Source organism: Pristiophorus japonicus, chromosome 19 (assembly GCF_044704955.1).
Source record: "Pristiophorus japonicus isolate sPriJap1 chromosome 19, sPriJap1.hap1, whole genome shotgun sequence".
Lineage (NCBI taxonomy): Eukaryota > Metazoa > Chordata > Chondrichthyes > Pristiophoridae > Pristiophorus > Pristiophorus japonicus.
This window is the reverse complement of record NC_091995.1, coordinates 61,828,517-61,853,459: the sequence shown is the minus strand read 5'-3', so window position 1 is coordinate 61,853,459 and position 24,943 is coordinate 61,828,517. Positions and strand designations below refer to the sequence as shown.

The 24,943-nt window shown below is 60.2% G+C and overlaps 1 pseudogene; it reads left to right on the top strand.

Annotated features, from left to right (window-relative positions):
- Nucleotides 1-24,943, top strand: part of LOC139230247 (zinc finger protein 585A-like) — a 262,521-nt pseudogene that overhangs the window by 226,456 nt on the left and 11,122 nt on the right.

Below are 24,943 nucleotides of genomic sequence, written 5' to 3'. Positions count from 1 at the left end.
AACACATTGCCTCTCTGAAAGAGCTGCACAAACTCATCACCCTTTAGACTCAAATAACGAATTATTTCCTGAACAACTGTGTGCAAACCTTTGAAGTTCTAGCTGTAGATTTAGGTTTGAATTCTCCGATAAGCAGCTTCACTGTTCGGTTCGACCTCAGTGTCGCTGGAATTTCCCGCCCAAAAACTACAAACACTGTCCCTGGTCGCTCTTTCCCTTTGCTCTCAGTCCCTTTCATTTACACCGCCTGCCGAATTAAGAGCTTGTTTAGGGGCTGAGACTCAGATTTCAGTGACACATTTTCTCTCGCAAGTCCTTTTCAAGTTTATTTTTCAATTCCTGCTGCGTGTCAGTCCGTTTATTATCCCGAGACTCCTCGCTGTGTAACAACCCAGAATGGGAGTTCTTGCAGAGACCAGAACCGGGGCACTCTGTCCCTCTTCTCTTTTCACAGAGGGACTCCCAGTTCTGGTCTCACTCCCACCTTTGCGGGGGATCGATCGATAATCTATGAAACCCAACTTTTACGAAGATTGAGTTGGAATGTTTCCCGTTACAGAATCAGTGGTGATTGATTCCCGCCCATTTCAGACAGTTTGAAATAATACCCGAATTTAATCCTGATTGTAACAGCTTAGAAGTTGCAAGGGAAATATAGAATAAGACAAATGTAAATAAAACATTTTTGGAAATCTTTGACAACTGGTGAACTTATTAACATTGTGCGCTATTTTCAAAATTATTGGCGTGGTTTTTGAATTAATGAAATCCACCACAGGGCGACCAATCACAAGTTCGCTCCCTGTATTCCTCCAGAAGGTATAAGAAAGACAGATGTGGGCAGAATTTCTCAATCTTTCTCTGGACGTGTGGATTGTGGAAATGTCTGGAAGAAGAAGTAGCGGTGGTAAAGCTCGGCCCAAGGCCAAGTCTCGCTCCTCCCGGGCCGGACTGCAGTTCCCTGTGGGCTGTGTTCACAGGCTCCTGCGGTAGGGGAACTAAGCTGAGCGTGTGGGTGCCGGAGCCCCGGTCGACATGGCTGCTGTGCTCGAGTATCTGACCGCTGAAATCCTGGAGCTGGCCGGCAACGCGGCCCGCGACAACAAGAAGAACCGCATCATCCCCAGACACCTGCAACGGGCCATCCGCAAAGACCAGGAGCTCAACAAGCTGCTGGGAAACGTGACCATCGGTCAGAGCGGGGTACTGCCTAATATCCAGGCTGTGCTGCTGCCCAAGAAAACCACCAGTACTTCCAAGAGCAAGTAAAGCGGACAGGATTTAATCTAATAACCAAATGGCTCTTTTCAGACCCATCCACAGTATCAATGTAAGGGCAGGTTAATGTTCTATGGATCTGAGTTGTCCAGGTTCTAATTTAATATTAAATCTCTGCAATTCAGCTGGGAGTTTGCTGATCAGAAATGAGCCTTAGACATTCTCAGTTTAAGCATGAACATCTAGCAGTCCAGATCACCAAACAGTGCCGCATGTTTGATGTTAGCCGATATTCGGATCAGTGAATCATTATAGAGGGGGACTGGCTTCAGAGAAATACAAAACAGACGCAACCTGAACGTGAGACCGCCCGCCACTGAACCCGTAGTTGGAGCGCCGAATATGAACGGGTTAAGAGCCGAGTATAAACGGAATGAGCGGTTGATGGGCTGACTGTCTCTTACTGCGACAATAATTCCATAGGGAGAGGTTTATACATCCTGAACACAGTGATCCATGCAGACTTTTACCCTTATAATTTGCATACAGGATGGAACCAGAATTACAGCTCTGGCTAATTCAAAATATTCCAAATAGTGTCCCAGCTGTCCCCGCATTCAGAGCTGGGTTAAAGGTGAGATACAGATTGCAGGCACCTCGTCTTCTTTCTCTGGAATCTATCCCGGTTTGTGCACTTGGATCAATTCACTATCACATCTCCCACTTATAGTTACCGACCTTCATTGGGCGGGTGCTGTCGGTATACTGGGCATCTGACTCACATTTAAACCTGGATCAAACCCGCACTGTCAGATATTCACCGCCTGCACTGTATAAACCCAGTTACAATAACACTACAAGACCGGCATGGTGTGTGTACAGGCCCGTTTGCCTGGAGCCGGTCGTGGCTCTTTCCTTTGCTGATTTGCTGGCTCTGAAAAGAGCGGTTGTTGCACTTGGTGCTGAAGCTTCCAGCCTGGGCAGGGGAAATCGAGCGCGCTCCCCGCGGTTGCGGCGGGCCAGCTGGATGCCTTTGGGCAGAGGAAACGTTACAAGAACACCCCCAAAACCTCCCTGATAAAGTGCAACATCCCCACTGACACCTGGGAGTTCCTGGCCAAAGACCGTCGGAAGTGAAGGAAGTGTATTTGGGAGGGCGCTGAGTCTTGATGCAGAAATCAAGCTCAGGCAGCGGAAAGAGAAAGGGCGTGTGGCAAACCTGTCCCACCCTCCCTTATCTTCAATGGCTGTCTGTCCCACCTGTGACAGGGAGTGTGGTTCTCGTATTGGACTGTTCAGCTATATAAGGACTCATTTTTAGAGTGGAAGCAAGTCTTCATCGATTCCCAGGGATTGCCGATGGTGATGAATGCGGAGCCTCCTTTTACATAGTCTGTGAGGGTCCGCCCCGGTCACAGCCCGACCGTCAATCAAGTTTGAACCAATCACTGAGAGCGAAAGGAAAGGGCGGGGATTACTGGGTCATGATTGCCTGAAATGAAACTGACAGTTCGTCAATTTCAAAAAGGCCGCCAATTTCAAAGTATCAACAAAGAGAGTTTTAAAAAACTGTAATTTCCCGCCAGCAATGTAAGAATCCCGCTATTTATAACCTCGATGGTGCCCCATTATAAGTCATCAATCCCATTCTCTTTAACATTCCGGTTTGAATACTGTCCCATTCCCTGAGCGGTCTGTACCGGGCGGGAATAATTCCCCGGTCACTGCATCCTGAAAACACAAAGTCCCGCATCAATCCCGCCAGTGCCGTCCCGTTTAACCGGTTCTCACACAGAAACCTCACAACATGACAGTATTATCTGTGAGGGGAGACTGTAATGTCTGGGTAAAGGAGACTCTGTATCCCCGCCCGCTCATTGTGACCGTGCCACCCGGAGTTTCTGATCTCTCATATTAAAACATTGTTCCAAAATTTTTATAATCCCCATTTTTCTACAGATGCTACATTACAAAAGTACTTCATTGCCTTTGAGACGTCCGGTGGTCGTGTAATGCGCTATATAAATCCAAGTCTTTCTTTCCATTAATTAAATAGCTGAAATGATTTCCCAACCAAACTGTCCACACTCCGTTCCCCAGGTCACTGCTCTCTCTGTGAGGCGGTGGGTTGCTCTTTGTGTTGTGTCCGGGGGAAAGAGTCGAGTTGTTCAGCCGGCGAATCCATAGAGAGTGCGGCCCTGCCGTTTCAGAGCGTACACCACATCCATGGCAGTGACCGTCTTGCGCTTGGCGTGCTCAGTGTAGGTGACCGCTTCCCTGATCACATTCTCCAGGGTAACCTTCAGCAATCCACGGCTCTCCTCGTAGATCCGCTTGACACCGCCACTACGAGCCAGGCGGCGGATGGCGGGTTTGGTGATGCCCTGGATGTTATCACGGAGCACTTTACGATGCCGCTTGGCTCCGCCTTTGCCCAGTCCTTTGCCTCCTTTACCACGGCCAGACCTGACGATTCATCACTCAACCTGTCGCTGAATGAGAAACGAACTGCTCCTAGCTCCTTTTTATATAGCCGGCCCCGACCTGACTGAGAAAGTGCAGAGTGAGAGAGGCGGGAAGGGGAGGAGACAGAGTGAGAGATTAAACAGAGAGCGCGGCAGGGGAGGAGACAGAGTAAAGATTGAGAGACAGAGCAGAGCGCGGCCTCTGATCTTCCAGCTCCACCTCCAGCTTTCTGCAACCGGCAATCTCACGTTGTTTTCTCCACAATAGAACCGATAAAGCGCTGCGCAAAAACCCTTACAGACTCGGAATTCATATTCAAGGCTTCCAGAAAGCAGAAGCTTTTAAATAAGGTCCCCAGCTGTTTATATTGTACATTAATGATTTAGACGAGGAGATTAAATGCAGTATCTCCAAATTTGCGGATGACACTAAATTGGGTGGCCGTGTGAGCTGCGAGGAGGATGCTATGAGGCTGCAGAGTGACTTGGATCGGTTAGGTGAGTGGGCAAATGCATGGCAGATGAAGTATAATGTGGATAAATGTGAAGTTATCCACTTTGATGGTAAAAACAGCGAGACAGACTATTATCTGAATGGTGACAGATTAGGAAAAGGGCATCTGCAACGAGACCTGGGTGTCATGGTTCATCAGTCATTGAAGGTTGGCATGCAAGTACAGCAGGCGGTTAAGAAAGCAAATGGCATGTTGGCCTTCATAGTGAAGGGATTTGAGTACAGGAGCAGGGAGGTGTTACAACAGTTCTACCGGGCCTTGGTGAGGCCTCACCTGGAGTATTGTGTACAATTTTGATCTCCTAACATGAGGAAGGTCATTCTTGCTATTGAGGGAGTGCAGCGAAGGTTCACCCGACTGATTCCTGGGATGGCGGGATTGACATATCAAGAAAGACTGGGTCATCTGGGCTTGTATTCACTGGAGTTCAGAAGAATGAGAGGGGATCTCATAGAAACGTTTAAAATTCTGACGGGTTTAGACAGGTTAGATGCAGGAAGAATGTTCCCAATGTTGGGGAAGTCCAGAACCAGGGGTCACAGTCTAAGGATAAGGGGTAGGCCATTTAGGACCGAGATGAGGAGAAACTTCTTCACCCAGAGAGTGGTGAACCTGTGTAATTCTCTACCACAGAAAGTTGTTGAGGACAATTCACTAAATATATTCAAAAATGAGTTAGATGTACTCCTTACTACTAGGGGGATCAAGGGGTATGGCGAGAAAGCAGGAACGGGGTACTGAAGTTGCGTGTTCAGCCATTAACTCATTGAATGGCGGTGCAGGCTCGAAGGACCGAATGGCCCACTCCTGCACCTATTTTCTATGTTTTCTATGTCCCGTTACAATTAACACTCATGATTATTCCCGCCTATATAGTCCCTTCCCTGTCAATCTCGGACCTTATTCCATCTCCTCCCACAGACGGGTTCAGCAGTTTACAAACACCTTATTCCAGCTGATTTAGAGAATCTGGTGTTCGGGGTTTGGGTTGTGAGGCGTGGTATCGCCGCCAGTACCACTGTCTCACAGACTCTCCCCCTTAATCTGTGAAATGACAATGACCAGGAACTGAGACTGGAGCCGAACACAAACCGCAGTTGCAGTGAGGCTCGGGCCGGACATCCCATTCTCTGTGTGCTTTATTGCAGACACTGGGGGAGGGGTGGGTGCAGGCACTGAGGGAGGGGTGGGTGCAGATACTGGGGGAGGGGTGGGTGCAGACACTGGGGGAGGGGTGGGTGCAAACACTGTGGGAGGGGTGGGTGCAGACACTGGGGGAGGGGCTGGGTGCCGACACCAGGGGAAGGGTGGGTGCAGACACTGAGGGAGGGGTGGGTGCAGACACTGGAGGAAGGGTGGGTGCAGACACTGGGTGAAGGGTGGGTGCAGACACTGGGGGAGGGGTGGGTGCAGAAACTGGGGGAGGGATGGGTACAGACACTGGGGGAGGGGTGGGTGCAGACACTGGGGGAGGGGTAGAAGCAGACACTGGGGGAGGGGGTGGGTGCAGGCACTGAGGAAGGGGGTGGGTGCAAATACTGGGGGAGGGGTGGGTGTAGACACTGAAGAAGGGGTGGGTGCAGACAATGAGGGAGGGGGTGGGTGCAGGGACTGGGGGAGGTGTGGGTGCAGACACTGGGGAAGGGGGTGGGTGCAGAGATGGGCGAAGGTTTGTTGTAGACACTGGGGGAGGGGAGGGTGCAGACACTTGCGGAGGGGAGGGTGGAAACATTGGAGGAGGGATGGGTGCAAACACTGGGAGAGGGATGGGTGCAGGCACTGCGGGAAGGGGTGTGTGCAGATACTGGGGGAGGGGTGGGTGCAAAAACTGGGGGAGGGGTTGGGTGCAGACACTGGGGGAAGCGTGAGTGCAGAGATAGGCGAAGGTTGGGTGCAGACACTGGGGGAGGGGAGTGTGCACACACTTGGGGAGGGGAGGGTGGAAACATTGGGGGAGGGATGGGTGCAGACACTGGGAGAGGGGTGGGTGTAGGCATTGCGGGAGGGGTCGTGCAGTAACTGGGGGAAGACTGGGTGCAGACACTGGGGAGCTGGGTGCAGACACTGGGAAGGTGGATGCAGACACTGGGGTAGGGATGGGTGCAGACAATGGGGGGGTGGGTAGAGACTGGTGGGGGTTGGCTTCAGATACTGGGAAAGGGGTGGGTGCAAAATGTTGTGGAGGGGTGGGTGCAGACACTGGGCGAGGGTGGGTGCAGTGACTGGTGGAGTGGTGGGTGCAGACACTGGGAAATGGGTGGGTGCAGACACTGGAAGACGGGTGGGTGCAGACACTGGGGGAGGGGTGGATGCAGACACTGGGGGATGGATGGATGTAGATTCTGGGGGAAGGTTGGGTACAGACATTAGGGGAAGGGTGGCTGCAGATACTGAGGGAGGGGTCGATGCAGTAACTATGGGAGGGGTGGGTGCAGACACTGGGGGAGAGATGGGTGCAGACACTGTGGTAGGGGTGGGTGCAGACGCTGGTGGAGGGGTGGGTGCAGACATTGGATGAAGGGTGGGTGCAGATACTGGTGGAGGGGTGACTGTAGACACTGAGGGAGGGGTTGTGCGGACACAGAGGGAGGGGTGGGTGCAGAAACTAACAGAAGCATGGGGGCAGACACTGGGGGAGGTGCGTGCAGACACTGGGGGAAGGTGTGGATGCAGATACTGGAAGCATGGTGAGTGCAGACACTGCAGGGAGGGTGCAGACACTGGGGGAGCGGTGGCTGCAGACACAGGTGGAGGGGTGGGTGCAGACACTGGCGGAGGGTTGGGTGCAGACACTGTGGGAAGGTGGGTGCATACACTGGGGAGTGGTGGCTGCAGACACTGAGGGAGGCTGGGTGCAGACACTGGGGGAGGGTGTGTGGAGACACTGGCGGAGGGGTGGGTGCAGACATTGGGGAATGGGTGGGTGCAGCCACCAGGAGAGGGGTGGGTGCATACACCGTGAGAGGGGTGGGTGCAGACACTGGGTGAAGGGTGGGTGCAGATACTGATGGAGGAGTGCAGGCATTCACTGCTGAAGGGGTAGGTGCAGACACTGGGGGAGGGATGGGTGCAAACACTGGGGGAGGTGTGGGTGCAGACAGTGAGCAAGGTTTGGGTGCAGGCACTGCTGGAGGGGTAGGTGCAGACATTGGGGGAGCGGTGTGTGCAGACACCAGGGGGTGAGAGGGTGCAGACACTGGGGGAGGGGTGAGTGCAGACACTGCGAGAGGGTTAGGTGCAGACAGTGGGGTGGGGTGGGTACAGACACTGAGGAGGAGTGGGTGCAGAGAGTGGGGCTGGGGTGGGTGCAGACACTTGGGGAGGGGTGGGTGCAGACACTTGGGGAGGGGTGGGTGCAGACACCTGGGGGCGGGGTGAGTTCAGTCACTGGGGGAGGGGTGGGTGCAGAGACTGGAAGACGGTTGGTTGCAGAAACTGTTGGAACGGTGGGCGCAGACACTGAGCGAGGTGGGTTCAGACACTGGGGGAGGGGTGGCTGCCGACAGTGTGGAAGATGTGGGTGCAGACACTTGGGGAGGGGTGGGTGCAGGCAACAGAGGAGGGGTGGGTGCAAACACTGGGGGAGGGGCGGGTGAAGACACTGGGGAGGGGTCTGTGCAGACACTGGGGGAGCGGTGGTTGCAGACACCGGGAGAGGGGTGCGTGCAGACACCGGGAGAGGGGTGTGAGCAGAAATAGGGCGAGGGTGCGTGCAGTAACTGTGGGAGGGGTGGGTGCATACACTGGGAGAGGGGATGTGTGCTGACACTGCGAGATGGGTGGTTGCAGACACTGGTGGAGAGAAGGATGCAGACATTGGGGGAGGGGTGTGTGCAGACAATAGGGGAAGTGTGGGCGCAGACACTGGGGGAGGGTTGGGTGCAGGCAGTAGGGGAGGGGTGGGTGTAGGCAGTAGGGGAGGGGTGGGTGCAGACACCGGGGTAGGGATGGGTGCAAACATCGGGGGAGGGGCGGGTGCAGACACTGGCTGTGGTCTGTGCAGACACCGGAGAGGGGTCTGTGCAGACACTGGGGGAGAGGTGGGTGGAGACACTTGGGCATGGGTGGATGCAGACACTGGAGGAGGGGAGGGTGCAGACACTGGGTGAGGTTTGGTTGCAGACACTGGGGGAGGGGTGGATGCAGACTCTGGGGGAGGGGAGGGTGCAGACACTGGGTGAGGTTTGGTTGCAGACACTGGGGGAGGGGTGGATGCAGGCACTGGAGGAGGGGAGGCTGCAGACACTGGGCGAGGGGTTGTGCAGAAACTGGGGGAAGGCTGGTGGCAGACACTGGGGGAGGTGGCTACAGACACTGGGGGAAGGGGTGGGTGTAGACACTGGGGGAGTGGTGAGTGCAGACACTGGGGGAGGGTACAGACACTGGGTGAGGGATGGGTGCAGACACTGGGGTAGGGGTGGGTGCAGACACTGGGAGAGGGGTAGATGCAGAACCTGTGGTGGGGTTGGGTGCAGACACGGCGGGAGGGGTGTGTGCAGAGACTAGGGGAAGTGTGGGCGCAGGCACTGGGGGAGAGGTGGGTGCAGGCACTAGGGGAGGGGTGGATGCAGACACTGGTGGAGGGGCGGGTGCAGACACTGCGAGAGTGGTGGGTGCAGAAACTGTGGGAAGGGTGGGTGCAGACACTGGGCGAGGTGGGTGCAGACACTGGGGTATGTGTGGGTGCAGACAGTGGGTGAGGGAAGGATGCAGACACTGGGGGAGGGGTGTGTGCAGACAATAGGGGAAGTGTGGGTGCAGACACTGGGGGAGGGGTGCGTGCAGGCACCAGAGGAGGGGTGGGTGCAGACACTGGGGGAGGGGCAGGTGCAGGCAGTGGGGAGGGGTCAGTGCAGACACTGAGGGAGAGGTGGCTGGAGACACTGGGGGATGGGTGGGTGCAGACACTGGGGGAGGGCTTGTGCAGAAACTGGGGGAAGTGTGAGGGCAGACACTGGGTGTGGTGGCTACAGACACTGGAGGAAGGGGTGGGTGCAGACACTTGGGGAGGGGTGAGTGCAGACACTGGGGGAGGGTACAGACACTGGGCAATGGGTGGGTGCAGACACTGAGGGAAGGATGGATGTAGATACTGGAGGAGGGGTGGGTGCAGACACTGGAGGAGGGGTGGGTGCAGACACTGGGGGAGGGGTGGGTGCAGACACTGGGGGAGGGGTGGGTGCAGACACTGGAGCAGGGGTGGTTGCAGACACTGGGGGAGGGGTGGGTGCAGACACTAGGAGAGGCTGGGTGCAGACACTGGGGGAAGGATGGGTGCAGAAACTGGAAGACAGTTGGGTGCAGGCACTGGGAGAGGGGTGGTTGCAGAAAATGTTGGAACGGTGCAGACACTGAGCGAGGTGGGTGCAGACACTGGGGGAGTGGTGGGTGCAGACACTGGGGGAGTGGTGGGTGCAGATACTGGGGGAGGGGTGCATGCAGACAATTGGAGAGGGGTGGGTGCAGGCACTGGGGGAAGGATGGATGTAGATACTGGAGGAGGGGTGGGTGCAGACACTGGAGGAGGGCAGGGTGCAGACACTGGGGGAGGGGTGTGTGCAGACACTGGGGGAGGGGTGTGTGCAGACACTGGGGGATGGGTGGGTGCAGACACTGGAGGAGGGGTGGTTGCAGACACTGGGGGAGGGGAGGGTGCAGACACTAGGAGAGGCTGGGTGCAGACACTGGGGGAAGGGTGGGTGCAGACACTGGGCGAGGAGGGTGTAGAGACTGGGGGAGGGGTGGTTGCAGACACTGGGGGAGGGATGTGTTCAGTCTCTGGGGGAGGGGTGGGTGCAGAAACTGGTAGACAGTTGGGTGCAGGCACTGGGAGAGGGGTGGGCGCAGAAAATGTTGGAACGGTGCAGACACTGAGCGAGCTGGGTGCAGACACTGAGGGAGTGGTGGGTGCAGACACTGGGGGAGTGGTAGGTGCAGATACTGGGGGAGGGGTGCATGCAGACAATTGGAGAGGGGTGGGTGCAGACACTGGGGGAAGGATGGATGTAGATACTGGAGGAGGGGTGGGTGCAGACACTGGAGGAGGGCAGGGTGCAGACACTGGGGGAGGGGTGGGTGCAGACAATGGGGGGTGGGTGGGTGCAGACACTGGAGGAAGGGTGGTTGCAGACACTGGGGGAGGGGAGGGTGCAGACACTAGGAGAGGCTGGGTGCAGACACTGGGGGAAGGGTGGGTGCAGACACTGGGCGAGGAGGGTGTAGAGACTGGGGGAGGGGTGGTTGCAGACACTGGGGGAGGGATGTGTTCAGTCTCTGGGGGAGGGGTGGGTGCAGAAACTGGTAGACAGTTGGGTGCAGGCACTGGGAGAGGGGTGGGCGCAGAAAATGTTGGAACGGTGCAGACACTGAGCGAGCTGGGTGCAGACACTGGGGGAGTGGTGGGTGCAGACACTGGCGGAGTGGCGGGTGCAGACACTGGGGGAGGGGTGCGTGCAGACAATTGGAGAGGGATGGGTGCAGACACTGGGGGAGGGGTGGGTGTAGACACTGGGGGCGGGGTGCGTGCAGACAATTGGAGAGGGGTGTGTGCAGACCCTGGGGGAGGGTTGGGTGCAGACACTGGGGGTGGGGTAGGTGCAGACACTTGGGGATGGGTGGTTGCAGACACTGGGAGAGGGGTGCGTGCAGACACCGGGAGAGGGGTGGGAGCAGATACAGTGCGAGGGTGCGTGCAGTAACTGTGGGAGGGGTGGGTGCATACACTGGGAGAGAGATGGTGCAGACACTGGGGGACGGGTGATTGCAGACACTGGGAGAGGGAAGGATGCAGACACTGGGGGAGGGATGGGTGCAGACACTGGGGGAGGGGTGGATGCAGACACTGGGGCAGGGATGGGTGCAGACACTGGGGGAGGGTTAGATGCTGACACTGGGGGAGGGGTGGATGCAGACACTGGGGGAGGGATGGGTTCACACACTAGAGGAAGTGTGAGTGCGGGCACTGGGGGATGGGTGGGTGCAGACACTGGGAGAGAGGCTTGTGCAGACACTGGGGGTGGGGTGGGTGGAGACACAGTCGGAGGGGGTGGGTGTAGACACTGGCGGAGGGGCTGGGCGTAGACACTGGCGGGGAGGTGGGTGCAGACATTGGGGAAGGGCTGGGTTCAGACACTGCGGAGGGGTATGTACAGGTACTGGGGGAGGGGAGGGTGCAGACACTGGTGGAGGGGTCGGTGCAGACACTGTGGGATGGGTGGGGGCAGACACTTGGGGAGGTTGCTGCATTCACTGGGGGAAGGCGTGGGTGCAGACACTGGGGTAGATGTGAGTGCAGACTCTGGGAGTTGGGTGCAGACACTGGGGGAGGGGTTGGTGCACACACTGGGGGAGGGATGGGTGCACACACTGGGGGAGGGGTGGATGCACACACTGGGGGAGGGGTTGGTGCAGGCACTGGAGGAGGGGTGGATGCAGACACTGGGGGAGGGTTGCGTGCAGACACTTGGGGAGAAGTGTGTGCAGACATTGGGGGAGTGGTGGGAGCAGACACTGGGGGAGGGGAGGGTGCAGACACTGGGGGAGGCGTGGGTGCAGACACTGGGGGAGGTGTGGGAGCAAACACCAGGGGAGGGGTGGGTGCACACACTGGCGGAGGAGTGGTGCAGACGCTGGAGGAGAGGTGGGTGCAGTCACTGAGGGAGGGTTGAGTGCAGACACTTTGGGAGGCGGAGGGTGCAGACACTGGAGGAGGGATGAGTGCTGACATTGCGTGGAGGGCGCAGACACTGGGGGGCGGTGGCTGCAGACACTGCGGGAGGGGTTGGTGCAGACACTGGGCGAGGGGTTGCTGCAGACACTGGGATAAGAGTGGGTGCAGACACTGGGGGAGGGGTAGGTGCAGACACTGTGGGAGGTGTGGGTGCAGATACTGGGGGAGGGGTTGTGCGGGAACTGGGGAAGGGTGGAGGCAGACATTGGGGGAGGTGGGAACGCACACTGGGGGAAGGGGTGGGTGCAGACACTCGGGGAGTGGTGAGTGCAGACACTGGGGAGGGTACAGACACTGGGCGAGGGGTTGGTGCCGACACTGGTGTAGTGGTGTGTGTAGAGACTGGGGGAGGGTGGGTGCAGGCACTGGGGGAGGGGTGTATTCAGACACTGGGCGAGGGGTGGATTCAGACACTGGGCGAGGTGTGGCTGCAGACACTGGGGTAGGGGTGGGTGCAGACACTGGGTAGGTGTGGGTGCAGACACTGGGGGATGGGTGGGTGCAGACAACGGGAGAGGGTGGGTGCAGACACTATGGTTGGGTTGGTGCGGACACTGGAAGAGGGTTGGGTGCAGACACTGGGAGAGGGGTGGGTGCGGAAAGTGTTGGAAGGTTGGGTGCAAACACTGGCCGAGTTAGGTGCAGACACTGGGGGAGGGGTGGGTGCAGACCCTGGGGGAGGGATGAGTGTAGACACTGAGGGAGGGTGGGTGCAGACACTGGGGTGCGTGCGTGCAATAACTGTGGGAGTGGTGGGTGCATACACTGGGGGAGAGGTGGGTGCATACACTGGGGGAGGGGTGGGTGCATACACTGGGGGAGGGGTGGGTGCATACACTGGGGGAGGGGTGGGTGCATACACTGGGGGAGGGGTGGGTGCATACACTGGGGGAGGTGTGGGTGCACACACTGGGTGAGGGTTTTGTGCAGACACAGAGGGGAGGGTGCAAACACTGAGGGCGGGGTGGATGCACACACTGGAGGAGGCTGGATGCAGACACTGAGGGATGGTGTCTACAGCCACTGCGGGAGCGGGGCATGCAGACACTGGTGGATGGATAGGTGCAGACACTGGGGGTGGGTTGGGTGGGGACACAGTCGGAGGGGGTGGGCGTAGACACTCGCGGAGGGGCTAGGCATAGACACTGGCGGGGTGGTGGGTGCAGACACTGGGGGAGGGGTGGGTGCAGACACTGCGGGAGGGGTATGTGCAGGCACTAGGGGAGGGGAGGGTGCAGACATCGGGGGAAGTGTCGGTGCAGACACTGGGGGAGTGGTGAGTGCAGACACTGGGGGAGGGTTGGGTGCAGACACTGATCGAATGGTGGGGTGCAGACACTGGGGGAGGGATGGGTGCAGACACTGAGGGAGCGGTTGGTGCTGACACTGGGAAAGGTGTAGGTGCAGAAACTGGAGGAAGGGTGCGTGCAGGCACTGATGGAGGGTGGGTGCAGACACTGGGGACTGGGTAGGTGCAGACACTGGTGGTGGGGTGGGTGCAGATTGGCGGAAGGCTGTGTGAAGACTCTGTGGGAGGGCTGCATGCAGACACTGGGGGAGGGGTGGATGCAAACACTAGGGGAGGGTGGGTGCAGACACTGGGGGAGGGTCGGTGCAGACACTGGGGGAGGGTGGGTGCAGCCACTCAGAGACGCGTGGGTGCAGACATCAGGGGAGGGCTGGGTTTAGACACTGGGGGACGGGTGGTTCAGACACTGGCGGAGGGGTGGGTGCAGAAACTGGTGGAAGGGTGTGTGCAGTCACTGAGGGAGGGGTGGGTGCAGACACTTGGGGAGGGGAGGGTGCAGACACTGGGGTAGCAGTACCTGCAGGCACTCCGGGAGGCGTGGGTGCAGAAACTGGAGGAGGGATCGGTGCAAACACTGGATGAGGGCTGAGTGCAGAGACTATTGGAAGGGTGGGTGCAGGCACTGAGGGGAGGTGGGTGCAGACACCGGGAGAGGGTGGGTGCAGACACTATGGTTGGGTTGGTGCGGACACTGGAAGAGGGTTGGGTGCAGACACTGGGAGAGGGGTGGGTGCGGAAAGTGTTGGAAGGTTGGGTGCAAACACTGGCCGAGTTAGGTGCAGACACTGGGGGAGGGGTGGGTGCAGACCCTGGGGGAGGGATGAGTGTAGACACTGAGGGAGGGTGGGTGCAGACACTGGGGTGCGTGCGTGCAATAACTGTGGGAGTGGTGGGTGCATACACTGGGGGAGGGGTGGGTGCATACACTGGGGGAGTGGTGGGTGCATACACTGGGGGAGGGGTGGGTGCATACACTGGGGGAGGGGTGGGTGCATACACTGGGGGAGGGGTGGGTGCATACACTGGGGGAGGTGTGGGTGCACACACTGGGTGAGGGTTTTGTGCAGACACAGAGGGGAGGGTGCAAACACTGAGGGCGGGGTGGATGCACACACTGGAGGAGGCTGGATGCAGACACTGAGGGATGGTGTCTACAGCCACTGCGGGAGCGGGGCATGCAGACACTGGTGGATGGATAGGTGCAGACACTGGGGGTGGGTTGGGTGGGGACACAGTCGGAGGGGGTGGGCGTAGACACTCGCGGAGGGGCTAGGCATAGACACTGGCGGGGTGGTGGGTGCAGACACTGGGGGAGGGGTGGGTGCAGACACTGCGGGAGGGGTATGTGCAGGCACTAGGGGAGGGGAGGGTGCAGACATCGGGGGAAGTGTCGGTGCAGACACTGGGGGAGTGGTGAGTGCAGACACTGGGGGAGGGATGGGTGCAGACACTGATCGAATGGTGGGGTGCAGACACTGGGGGAGGGATGGGTGCAGACACTGAGGGAGCGGTTGGTGCTGACACTGGGAAAGGTGTAGGTGCAGAAACTGGAGGAAGGGTGCGTGCAGGCACTGATGGAGGGTGGGTGCAGACACTGGGGACTGGGTAGGTGCAGACACTGGTGGTGGGGTGGGTGCAGATTGGCGGAAGGCTGTGTGAAGACTCTGTGGGAGGGCTGCATGCAGACACTGGGGGAGGGGTGGATGCAAACACTAGGGGAGGGTGGGTGCAGACACTGGGGGAGGGTCGGTGCAGACACTGGGGGAGGGTGGGTGCAGCCACTCAGAGACGCGTGGGTGCAGACATCAGGGGAGGGCTGGGTTTAGACACTGGGGGACGGGTGGTTCAGACACTGGCGGAGGGGTGGGTGCAGAAACTGGTGGAAGGGTGTGTGCAGTCACTGAGGGAGGGGTGGGTGCAGACACTTGGGGAGGGGAGGGTGCAGACACTGGGGTAGCAGTACCTGCAGGCACTCCGGGAGGCGTGGGTGCAGAAACTGGAGGAGGGATCGGTGCAAACACTGGATGAGGGCTGAGTGCAGAGACTATTGGAAGGGTGGGTGCAGGCACTGAGGGGAGGTGGGTGCAGACACTGAGGGAGGGGTGGGTGCAGACACTTGGGAAGGGATGAGTGCAGACACTGAGGGAGGATGGGTGCAGACACTGGGGGAGCGTGCATGCAGTAACTGGGGGAGTGGTGGGTGCATACACTGGGGGAGGGGTGGGTGCACGCAATGGGGGAGGGGTGGGTGCGTACACTGGGGGAGGGGTGGGTGCATACACTGGGGGAGGTGTGGGTGCACACACTGCGTGAGGGTTTTGTGCAGACAGAGAGGGGAGGGTGCTGACACTGGGGGCGGGGTGGATGCACACACTGGAGGAGGCTGGATGCAGACACTGAGGGATGGTGTATACAGCCACTGCGGGAGGGGGCATGCATACACTGGTGGATGGATAGGTGCAGACACTGGGGGTGGGGTGGGTGGAGACAGTCGGAGGGGGTGGGCGTAGACACTGGCGGAGGGGCTAGGCATAGAAACTGGCGGGGAGGTGGGTGCAGACACTGGGGGAGGGGTGGGTGCAGACACTGCGGGAGGGGTATGTGCAGGCACGGATCGAATGGTGGGGTGCAGACACTGGGGGAGGGATGGGTGAAGAAACTGAGGGAGCGGTTGGTGCTGACACTGGGAAAGGTGTAGGTGCAGAAACTGGAGGAAGGGTGGGTGCAGGCACTGGTGGAAGGTGGGTGCAGACACTGGGGAATGGGTAGGTGCAGACACTGGGGTTTGGGTGCAGACACTGGTGGTGCGGTGGGTGCAGATTGGCGGAAGGCTGTGTGCAGACTCTGTGGGAGGGCTGCATGCAGACACTGGGGGAGGGGTGGATGCAAACACTGGAGGATGGTGGGTGCAGACACTGGGGGAGGGTGGGTGCAGCCACTCAGAGACGGGTGGGTGCAGACACCAGTGCAGGGCTGGGTGTAGACACTGGGGGACGGGTTGGTTCAGACACTGGCGGAGGGGTGGGTGCTTTCACTGGCGGAGGGTTGTGTGCAGAAAACTGGGGGAGGGATGGGTGCAGACACTGGGGGATGGGTGGGTGCAGAAACAGGTGGAAGGGTGTGTGCAGTCACTGAGGGAGGGGTGGGTGCAGACAATTGGGGAGGGGAGGGTGCAGACACTGGTGTAGCGGTGGCTGCAGACACTGCGGGAGGGGTGGGTGCAGAAACTGGAGGAGGGATGGGTGCAAACACTGGATGAGGGCTGAGTGTAGAAACTATTGGAAGGGTGGGTGCAGACACTGAGGGAAAGTGGGTGCAGACACTGGGAGGGGTGGGTGCAGACACTTGGGAAGGGATGAGTACAGACACTGAGGGAGGGGGGCTGCAGACACTGGGGGAGCGTGCGTGCAGTAACTGTGGGAGTGGTGGGTGCATACACTGGGGGAGGGGTGGGTGCACACACTGGGGGAGGGGTGGGTGCATACACTGGGGGAGGGGTGGGCACATACACTGGGGGAGGAGTGGGTGCACACACTGGGTGAGGGTTTTGTGCAGACACAGAGGGGAGGGTGCTGACACTGGGGGCGGGGTGGATGCACACACTGGAGGAGGCTGGATGCAGACACTGAGGGATGGTGTGTACAGCCACTGCGGGAGGGGGGCATGCAGACACTGGTGGATGGATAGGTGCAGACACTGGGGGTGGGGTGGGTAGAGACAGTCGGAGGGGGTGGGCGTAGACACTGGCGGAGGAGCTAGGCATAGAAACTGGCGGGGAGGTGGGTGCAGACACTGGGGGAGGGGTGGGTGCAGACACTGAGGGAGCGGTTGGTGCTGACACTGGGAAAGGTGTAGGTGCAGAAACTGGAGGAAGGGTGGGTGCAGGCACTGGTGGAAGGTGGGTGCAGACACTGGGGTTTGGGTGCAGACACTGGTGGTGGGGTGGGTGCAGATTGGCGGAAGGCTGTGTGCAGACTCTGTGGGAGGGCTGCATGCAGACACTGGGGGAGGGGTGGATGCAAACACTGGGGGAGGGTGGGTGCAGACACTGGGGGAGGATGGGTGCAGCCACTCAGAGACGGGTGGGTGAAGACACCAGTGGAGGGCTGGGTGTAGACACTGGGGGACGGGTTGGTTCAGACACTGGCGGAGGGGTGGGTGCTTTCACTGGCGGAGGGTTGTGTGCAGAAAACTGGGGGAGGGATGGGTGCAGACACTGCGGGATGGCTGGGTGCAGAAACTGGTGGAAGGGTGTGTGCAGTCACTGAGGGAGGGGTGGGTGCAGACAATTGGGGAGGGGAGGGTGCAGACACTGGTGTAGCGGTGGCTGCAGACACTGCGGGAGGGGTGGGTGCAGAAACTGGAGGAGGGATGGGTGCAAACACTGGATGAGAGCTGAGTGCAGAAACTGTTGGAAGGGTGGGTGCAGGCACTGAGGGAAAGTGGGTGCAGACACTGAGGGAGGGGTGGGTGCAGACATTTGGGAAGTGATGAGTACAGACACTGAGGGAGGGGGGCTGCAGACACTGGGAGAGCGTGCGTGCAGTAACTGTGGGAGTGGTGGGTGCATACACTGGGGGAGGGGTGGGTGCACACACTGGGGGAGGGGTGGGTGCATACACTGGGGGAGGGGTGGGTGCATACACTGGGGGAGATGTGGGTGCACACACTGGGTGAGGGTTTTGTGCAAACACAGAGGGGAGGGTGCTGACACTGGGGGCGGGGTGGATGCACGCACTGGAGGAGGCTGGATGCAGACACTGAGGGATGGTGTGTACAGCCACTGCGGGAGGGGGGAATGCAGACACTGGTGGATGGATAGGTGCAGACACTGGGGGTGGAGTGGGTGGAGACACAGTCGGAGGGGGTGGGCGTAGACACTGGCGGAGGGGCTAGGCATAGACACTGGCGCGGAGGTGGGTGCAGACAATGGGGGAGGGGTGGGTGCAGACATTGCGGGAGGGGTATGTGCAGGCACTGGGGGAGGGGAGGGTGCAGACATCGCGGGAAGTGTCGGTGCAGACACTGGGGGAGGATTGGATGTAGACACTGGGGGACTGGTGAGTGCAGACACTGGGGGAGGGTTGGGTGCAGACACTGATCGAATGGTGGGGTGCAGACACTGGGGTAGGGATGGGTGCAGACACTGAGGGTGCGGTTGGTGCTGACACTGGGAAAGGTGTAGGTGCAGAAGCTGGAGGAAGGGTGGGTGCAGGCACTGGTGGATGGTGGGTGGAGACACTGGGGGATGGGTAGGTGCAGACACTGGGGGTTGGGTGCAGACACTGGTGGTGGGGTGGGTGCAGATTGGTGGAAGGCTGGGTGCAGACTCTGTGGGAGGGCTGCATGCAGACACTGGGGGAGGGATGGATGCAATCACTGGGAGAGGGTGGGTGCAGACACTGGGGGAGGGTGTGTGCAGCCACTCAGAGACGGGTGGGTGCAGACACCAGGGGAGGGTTGGGTGTAGACACTGGGGGACGGGTTGGTTCAGACACTGGCGGAGCGGTGTGTGCTTTCACTGGCGGAGGGTTGTGTGCAGAAAACTGAGGGAAGGATGGGTGCAGACACTGGGGGAGGGGTAGCTGCAGAAACTGGTGGAAGGGTGTGTGCAGTCACTGAGGGAGGGGTGGGTGCAGACACTTGGGTAGGGGAGGGTGCAGACACTGTGGTAGCGGTGGCTGCAGTCACTGCGGGAGGGGTGGGTGCAGAAACTGGAGGAGGGTTGAGTGCAGAAACTATTGGAAGGGTGGGTGGAGAAACTGAGGGAAGGTGGGTGCAGACACTGAGGGAGGGGTGGGTGCAGACTGTGAGGAAGGGTTGGGTGCAGACACTGGGGGCGGGGTGGGTGCAGACACTTGGGGAGGGGTGTGTGCAGACACTTGGGGAGGGGTGGGTGCAGACACTGGGGCAGGGGTGGGTGCATACACTCTGGGAGGGAGCGTGCAGTATGTGTTGGAGGGGTGGGTGCATAAACTGGGGGCAGGATGGGTGCAGACACTGAGGGAGGGGTGGTTGCAGTCACTGGAGGAGGGGTGGGTGCAAACACTGGGGGAGGGGTTGGATGCAGACACTGGGGGAGAGGTTTGTGCAGACACTGGAGGAGAGGCGTGTGCAGACACTGTGGCAGCTGTGAGTGCAGACACTGGGGGAGGTTTGGGTGCAGACACTGGGGGTGTGGTGGTGCAGACACCGGTCGATCGGTGGGTGCAGGCACCTTGGGGGGTTGGGTGCAGACATTGGTGGAGGGGTCAGTTCAGACACACAGTGGAGGGTGCAGACACTGGGGGCAGGGTGGATGCAGACAATGATGGATGGTGTGTGCAGCCACTGCGGCAGGTGGATGGATAGCTGCAGACACTGCGAGAGGGTTGGGTGCAGACAATGAGGAGGGTAGTGGGTGCAGACACTGGGGGAGAGGTGGGTGCAGACACTGGAAGACGGGTGGGAGCAGACACAGGGAGAAGGCTGGGTGCACACTGGGGGAGGTGTTCCTGCACACACTGGTGGAGTGGTTGGTGCAGACATTGGGGGAGGGGTGGGTGCAGACACTGGGGGAGGGTTGGGTGAAGACACTTGGGGAGGGCAGGTTGCAGACACTGGGGGAGGGGTGGGTGCAGACACTGGGGGTGTGGTGTTGCAGACATCGGTGGATCGGTGGGGGCAGACACCGTGGGGGGGGGGTGGGTGCAGACATTGGGGGAGGGGTCAGTTCAGACACTGAGGGGAGGGTGCAGATACTGGGGGCGGGGTGGATGCAGACACTGATGGATGGAGTGTGCAGCCACTGCGGGAGGTGGATGGATAGGTGCAGACACTGCGAGAGGGGTGGGTGCAGACAATGGGGAGGGGGGTAGTGGGTGCAGACACTGGGGGAGGGGTGGGTGCAGACACTGGAAGACGGATGGGAATAGGCACAGGGAGAAGGCTGGGTGCACACTGGGGGAGGTGTTCCTGCACACACTGAGGGAGGGATGCGTGTTGACACTTGGGGAGGGGAGGGCGCAGACACTGGAGGAGGGGTGAGTGCTGACATTGCGAGGAGAGTGCAGACACTGGGGGAGCGGTGGCTGCAGACACTGCGGGAGGGGTGTGTGCAGACACTGGGCGAGGGATTGCTGCAGACACTGGGGTAGGGGTGGGTGCAGACACTGGGGGAGGGGTGGGTGCAGACACTGGGGGAGGTGTGGGTGCAGACACGGAGGCAGGGCTTGTGCAGAAACTGGGCGAAGGGTGGGGGCAGACACTGGGGGAGGTGGGAACGCACACTGGGGGAAGGGGTGGGTGCAGACACTGGGGGAGTGGTGAGTGCAGACATTGGGGAGGGTACAGACACTGGGCGAGGAGTTGGTGCCGACACTGGTGTAGGGGTGGGTGTAGAGACTGGGGGAGGGTGGGTGCAGGCACTGCGGGAGGGGTGGGTGCAGAAACTAGAGGATGGATGTGTGCAAACACTGGATGAGGGGTGAGTGCAGAAACTGTTGGAACGTTGGGTGCAGACACTGGGCGAGATGGGTGCAGACACAAGGGGGGAGGGGTGCGTGCAGACTGTGGGGAAGGGGTGGGTGCAGACACTGGGGGCGGGGTGGGTGCAGACACTTGGGGAGGGGTGTGTGCAGACACTTGGGGAGGGGTGGGTGCAGACACTGGGGCAGGGGTGGGTGCATACACTCTGGGAGGGTGCGTGCAGTATGTGTTGGAGGGGTGGGTGCATAAACTGGGGGCAGGATGGGTGCACACACTGGGGGAGGGGTGGTTGCAGATACTGGGGGAGGGGTGAGTGCAAACACTGGGGGAGGGGTTGGATGCAGACACTGGAGGAGAGGTGTGTGCAGACACTGGGGGAGAGGCGTGTGCAGACACTGTGGCAGCTGTGAGTGCAGACACTGGGGGAGGTTTGGGTGCAGGCACTGGGGGTGTGGTGGTGCAGACACCGGTGGATCGGTGGGTGCAGGCACCGTGGGGGGGTGGGTGCAGACATTGGGGGAGGGGTCAGTTCAGACAATGGGGAGGGTAGTGGGTGCAGACATTGGGGGAGAGGTGGGTGCAGACACTGGAAGACGGGTGGGAGCAGACACAGGGAGAAGGCTGGGTGCACAGTGGGGGAGGGGTTCCTGCACACACTGGGGGAGGGGGTGGTGCAGACATTGGGGGAGGGGTGGGTGCAGACACTGGGGGAGGGTTGGGTGAAGACACTTGGGATGGGGAGGTTGCAGACACTGGGGGAGGGGTGGGTGCAGACACTGGAAGACGGGTGGGAGCAGACACAGGGAGAATGCTGGGTGCACACTGGGGGAGGTGTTCCTGCACACACTGGGGGAGTGGTTGGTGCAGACATTGGGGGAGGGGTGGGTGCAGACACTGGGGGAGGGTTGGGTGAAGACACTTGGGGAGGGGAGGTTGCAGACACTGGGGGAGGGGTGGGTGCAGACACTGGGGGTGTGGTGTTGCAGACATCGGTGGATCGGTGGGTGCAGACACCGTGGGGGGGGTGGGTGCAGACATTGGGGGAGGGGTCAGTTCAGACACTGAGGGGAGGGTGCAGACACTGGGGCGGGGTGGATGCAGACACTGATGGATGGAGTGTGCAGCCACTGCGGGAGGTGGATGGATAGGTGCAGACACTGCGAGAGGTGTGGGTGCAGACAATAGGGAGGGGGGTAGTGGGTGCAGACACTGGGGGAGGGGTGGGTGCAGACACTGGAAGACGGATGGGAATAGACACAGGGAGAAGGCTGGCTGCACACTGGGGGAGGGGTGGGTGCACGTACTGGCGGAGGGGTTGGGTGCAGACACTGAGGGAGTGGAGTGTGCAGACACTGGGGGAGAGGGGAGTGCAGACACTGGGGGAGGGGTGGTTGCAGACACTGGGGGAGGGGTGAGTGCAGACACTGGGGGAGGGTTGGTGCCGAAACTTGGGGAGGGGAGGGTGCAGACACTGGGGGAGGGGTGGGTGCAGACACTGGGGGAGGGATGGGTGCATACACCGGGGGAGGGGTGGGTGCACACACTGGCGGAGGGGTGATGCAGACGCTGGAGGAGAGGTGGGTGCAGTCACTGAGGGAGGGTTGGGCGCAGACACTTGGGGAGGGGATGGCACAGACACTGGAGGAGGGGTGAGTGCAAACACCGGGGGAGGGGTGGGTGCAGACACTGGGGGAGGGTTGGGTGCAGACACGTGGGGAGGGGAGGGTGCAGAGACTGGGAGAGGGGTGGGTGCAGACACTGGGGGAGGGGTGGGTGCAAACACCGGGGGAGGGGTGGGTGCACACACTGGCGGAGTGGTGATGCAGACGGTGGAGGAGAGGTGGTTGCAGTCACTGAGGGAGGGATGGGTGTTGACACTTGGGGAGGGGAGGGCGCAGACACTGGAGGAGGGGTGAGTGCTGACATTGCGAGAAGGGGGGTAGTGGGTGCAGACACTGGGGGAGGGGTGGGTGCAGACACTGGAAGACGGATGGGAATAGACACAGGGAGAAGGCTGGGTGCACACTGGGGGAGGGGTGGGTGCACTCACTGGCGGAGGGGTTGGGTGCAGACACTGTGAGAGGGCTGGGTGCAGACAATGGGGAGGGTAGTGGGTGCAGACACTGGGGGAGTGGTGGATGCAAACACTGGGGGAGGGTGGGTGCAGACACTGGGGGAGGGTGGGTGCAGCCACTCAGAGAAGGGTGGGTGTAGACACTGGGGGAGGGGTGGGTGCAGAAAGTGTTGAAAGGGTGGGTGCAAACACTGGCCGAGTTAGGTGCAGACACTGGGGGAGAGGTGGGTGCAGACACTGGGGGAGGGATGAGTTCAGGCACTGAGGGAAGGTGGGTGCAGACACTGAGGGAGGGGTGGGTGCAGACACTGGGGGAGGGATGATGCAGACACTGAGTGAGGGTGGGTGCAGACATTGGGGGAGCGTGCGTGCAGTAACAGTGGGAGGGGTGGGTGCATACACTGGGGGAGGGGTGGTGCACACACGGGGGGAGGGGTTGGTGCATACACTGGGGGAGGGGTCAGTGTATACACTGGGGGAGGGGTGGGTGCACGCACTGTGTGAGGGTTTTGTGCAGACACAGAGGGGAGGGTGCTGACACTGGGGGCGGGGTGGATGCACACACTGGAGGAGGCTGGATGCAGACACTGAGGGATGGTGTGTACAGCCACTGCGGGAGGGCGGCATGCATGCACTGGTGGATGGATAGGTGCAGACACTGGGGGTGGGGTGGGTGGAAACACAATTGGAGGGGGTGGGCGTAGACACTGGCGGAGAGGCTGGGCATAGACACCGGCGGGGAGGTGGGTGCAGGCACTGGGGGATTTGTGGGTGCAGAAACTGCGGGATGGGTATGTGCAGGCACGAGGGGAGGGGAGGGTGCAGACATCGTGGGAGGTGTCGGTGCAGACATTGGGGGATGGGTGGGTGCAGACACTGGGGGAGTGGTGAGTGCAGACACTGGGGGAGGGGTGGGTGCAGACACTGATCGAATGATGGGGTGCAGACACTGGGGGAGAGGTGGGTGCAGGCACTGAGGGAGCGGTTGATGCTGACACTGGGAAAGGTGTAGGTGCAGAAACTGGAGGAAGGGTGGGTGCAGGCACTGGTGGATGGTGGGTGCAGATACTGGGGAACGGGTAGGTGCAGACACTGGGGGTTGGGTGCAGACACTGGTGGTGGGGTAGATGCAGATTAGCGGAAGGCTGGGTGCAGACTCTGTGGGAGGGCTGCATGCAGACACTGGGGGAATGGTGGATGCAAACACTGGGGGAGGGTGGGTGCAGACACTGGGGGAGGGTGGGTGCAGCCACTCAGAGAAGGGTGGGTGCAGACACCAGGGGAGGGTTGGGTGCAGACACTGGGGGACGGGTTGGTTCAGACACTGGCAGAGGAGTGGGTGCTTTCACTGGCGGAAGGTTGGGTGCAGAAAACTGATGGAGGGATGGGTGCAGACACTGGGGAAGGGGTGAGTGCTGACATTGCGTGGAAGGCGCAGACACTGGGGGAGCGGTGGCTGCAGACACTGCGGGAGGGTTGGGTGCAGACACTGGGCGAGGGGTTGCTGCAGACACTGGGGTAGGGTTGGGTGCAGACACTGGGGGAGGGGTGGGTGCAGACACTGGGGGAGGTGTGGGTGCAGACACTGGGGCAGGGCTTTTGCAGAAACTGGGGGAAGGTTGGGGGCAGACTCTGGGGGAGGTGGGAGTGCACACTGGGGGAAGGGGTGGGTGCAGACACTGGGGGAGTGGTGAGTGCAGACATTGGGGAGGGTACAGACACTGGGCGAGGAGTTGGTGCCGACAATGTGTCGGCGTGGGTGTAGAGACTGGGGGAGCGTGGGTGCAGGCACTGGGGGAGGGGTGTATTCAGACACTGGGCGAGGGGTGGATTCAGACACTGGGCGAGGGGTTGCTGCAGACATTAGGGTAGGGGTGGGTGCAGACACTGGGGGAGGGGTGGGTGCAGACACTGGGGGAGGGGTGGGTGCAGACACTGGGGGAGGTGTGGGTGCAGACACTGAGGCAGGGCTTGTGCAGAAACTGGGCGAAGGGTGGGGGCAGACACTGGGGGAGGTGGGAACGTACACTGGGGGAAGGGGTGGGTGCAGACACTGGGGGAGTGGTGAGTGCAGACATTGGGGAGGGTACAGACACTGGGCGAGGAGTTGGTGCCGACACTGGTGTCGGGGTGGGTGTAGAGACTGGGGGAGGGTGGGTGCAGGCA